Source organism: Limulus polyphemus, unplaced genomic scaffold, assembly GCF_000517525.1.
Source record: "Limulus polyphemus unplaced genomic scaffold, Limulus_polyphemus-2.1.2 Scaffold9, whole genome shotgun sequence".
In the NCBI taxonomy this organism is placed as follows: Eukaryota; Metazoa; Arthropoda; class Merostomata; order Xiphosura; family Limulidae; genus Limulus; species Limulus polyphemus.
The window spans coordinates 735510-739238 of NW_013665619.1; positions in this window are offsets into that span (position 1 = coordinate 735510).

The window sequence follows — 3729 nt, forward strand, 5'->3', positions numbered from 1 at the left end:
ATAAGATGGTTGTCACTGATCCTTATAATGCTTCATTTAGAATATTTTTACAAAATTAGTCTCTTTATTATAGTAAAAATATCAATGTGTTAAAAAACATCTATTTTCTTTTCTGCCCAATGTAACAGCACTTGAGAAATTTTAACTGTATATTTCATCTGACTTACAAAATTGGTTTTTAGGTGTTTTTATGATTTTTTAAAAATAAATGGCATTATATTAGAGATAATTGAAGTGCAGCGATGAACAAGAAATGAGTTTAATATCCTGAATTGCATTTTTACAAATCTTCATATAAAAACTAGAAATTGATAATCTAGATGGTGAAACATAAGGCTATGGTTACAAAAATTTATGAATAAGTTCTTTTATATAAGAGAAAACAAATGAAAGATTTACTTTCCTTGCAAATACAAACGTAAATGTATTGTTTACTTCCTCATGATTTCAAGATTTTAATGTCCACTAGACACAAGACATAAATTTTATGCTCCATTTTACAGTAATCTCACCTAATGCACTTGAAATTTACCTTTGAACTAGACAAGAAAATTGGTTGTTGCTTAAATGATCTAGGCCTAGTATGATATAGTTGTTAGTGCTAGACTAAGGTGAAACTAGTAATAACCCACGCAGTTGTAATTGCAAAAATTAGAAAAGATTTATTATAAACTATTATTACTAAACAACAGTTTATAACATAACATTAAAGAGCAACAAGGGCCCATTTAGTCCTTCCAGGCCGACCTATTCACTAATTAAACTAAACAAGAAAAAACTCAAAGCCACCTCTTATCATTTAAATATTTATCAAGTTTTCCCTTAGTTTAATTGCATCTATCACATCAAAAAGCAACCCATTCCAGAGGCCAACCAACTTGTTAGGAGAATAAAGCTGTCTTAACTGAAGATGACTTCTTCCCTTGCCAAAATTTATGTGTCCCCTATTCTTAACATTCTCACCATTAAAAAAAATAAAAAATTTATGCATCAACACTATCAATTCCCTTAACAATCTTAAATACCTCAATCAAATTGTATCTAACTTTTCTCTTTTTCGTGTGCTAACTTATAGTTCCACTCCTAGTAGCCCTCCCCTGAACATGAACTCTGTCCAATAATAATCCTTTCTGAGGTAAGGACCTCAAGATTGAACACAAATAAACAATACTTAAAATGTGGCCTAACCAATGACCTTAACAACGAATATAAACTTCTTTAGAGTTGTATTCAATATTTTTGTAGATACATCCCAGGTTTCTCTTCAATTCATAATAATTTGAATTTGAAAAGTATAACGTTTGCATTTTACTTTCAATTTCATTTTCACAGTTTCAGTATCTTGTGTCAACATACAGTAGCGTAATGAAAAATGGAAGCTATTTTATACTTAATTACTAAATTAGTTTATCCACAACTAATTGGGACTAGTTAGAGTAAGTAACTTAACGCGTAATCTACGTCATGCTACTTGATTAACTCAATAAGACAAAGCATAAAAAAGCGAAATCCTACCTCAGTAAAATATTTTCTACACATTGAGCTACTTAAGCTTATTTGTATTATTTAAAATCTATAATCTTGATATTACTAGAACTTGTGGAAGTTAGCATAAATTTCCAATTTAGCTAACAATGTTAACCCTAATCTAGTCATCAACATTTTGCAAACCAACCTAGCAACCAACAGGTGTACAAACGTCGAGCACGAGCGCCGTCTTTCGTGTTGTAGCTCTTTAACATGCCGATCTAGCACGTGAAGTGATTCAAGTAAATTATAAAGCACACGATCCGCATATTTGGCATATTTAAGTAAGCAGAAATTGGATGTGATTATATTTTAATTTTTAAATGTGGTAAGATGTCATCCCCGAAACAAATTGTTAAGTTTTATTCAAGATATGTCACCAGCAGTGGTTTCCTTTTAACCGAAAAATTGCATAAATTATTCATCAAATATATCAAAGAAGGTCGTCGCTACGTTCCAGAGAGTAAAGAGTTAGAAGACCTGATTCCTACATTTCAAAATGGCGCCAAAACTAACCGTAAGTCCCTCCAAAATAAGTTTAAATCTTGGTCAAAAAGGATGGACGTTCGGAAAGATGATGACGCGCTAATTTTAAAGCAAAGTGGAAAGCCTAAGGTCATAGTGCCTCAGGAGCAACACGCGAAACTTATTATGTTCATTCACCTTTCTACCAATTCATCTTATTCAGAAGGGTCAAAACTTCCAATTAACGCTAGACACAAAACTGTCGATGAAATTGTGGAAGAGGTAAGTTATCTTTTGCAAGATGGGTTATTTTGAACAAAGTGGAAATTAATGTTTGCATTAAGACAAAGTGAAAATCATGCATAGACTCCTCTGCTAGTGCATTTTAAAGCACTTATTTCATCCAAATTGCAATTATTAAAGCAGGCTTAACCTTAGCATAAGAAAAATACAAAATATTACATTGTACATTTATAGTTTGAAAAGGTGATTTTTAACGCTTTGTAAAGTTTATCAATATACACATATATATATATATGTAAGTTAATGGCTTTTCGATTGTTCAAAGAGAAAAGTTAACCTCAGACATGCTTTTGTATTCATAAGCCAATTTTGAAGTTGAAGAAATAATAAGATAATGTTAAAATTAACTAACATCACTTAATAACTAAGCTAGTTGGATTAACGTTAGGCCTATACACTTACATTAGGCCAGGTTTATATGAATTCCCCGATAAAAAAAAATGGTACCGATAATAGGCCTAACGCTTCTGGTAAGAATTCACTAAAGATAATAGATATCCTAAAGGTTTCATAAAGGAACATCCGGGTTTGCGACTTTTATCTCTTGGCCTACGTATTTCTCTCATAGTTATAGGTGACGTTTGGTGTATATCTTAGAAGTGTGTTACCTATAAGTTAGTTATTTATATATGTGATGTTTTTTCCATATACCATTATTATAGTATAAATTGGAAACTATAAAATTTTTTTTTTTGGCTTCTGGATCATTCCTAAATGAGTATATTGCATGATGTTTACCTCGTATACATACAACGGTGACCTATGCATGTCACTCCGCCAACGCGGCAGATCATTACTTAGAGTTCTCTCAGGTAATGCACCAAGGTATCAATTGTCTTTGCGCAATTAAAAAAATGGCACCAGCAATAATGCAAAGTGAGAAAAAGAGCAAACTGAAAATGGCGCCATTTCTTCCTAAAAGTAACGGATTAATTAAAGATGGGTCCGAAAAAAATTGGCCTCCAACCACAGCACATACTTTTTAGATTATATTTACAAGCTTTATCAACGATCAAATTTATAACAAAATTGATCTATGTGGAAATCAATATGTAGAAACCTATATTAACAATGAAACAAATGCTAAGCAGCAAAACAACAACAGACAATCAAAAAAGGAAAAAGAAAGAAATGCGCGGACCTAGAAAAGGGGGCTTAATTAAATTTTATTTTCATTTAAATTTAATCAAGTTAATGAAACTTAATCATGGTTTAAACTTAAAGAATATACAGCTATGTACATTATATATTTTAAATTTCTACAGATTAGTTTTTTTCAAACTCATTTAAAATATAAAACTCGATTAAAAACATTTTTGCTTAAGGTGTAAAATAAAGACACTAATGCAAGAATATGAACATAGATCACAGTTCGGTTTTTCTGGGCCTCCTTAGGACATGGGTCAGGGCCCAGTGGCCACATCGAACATTCCG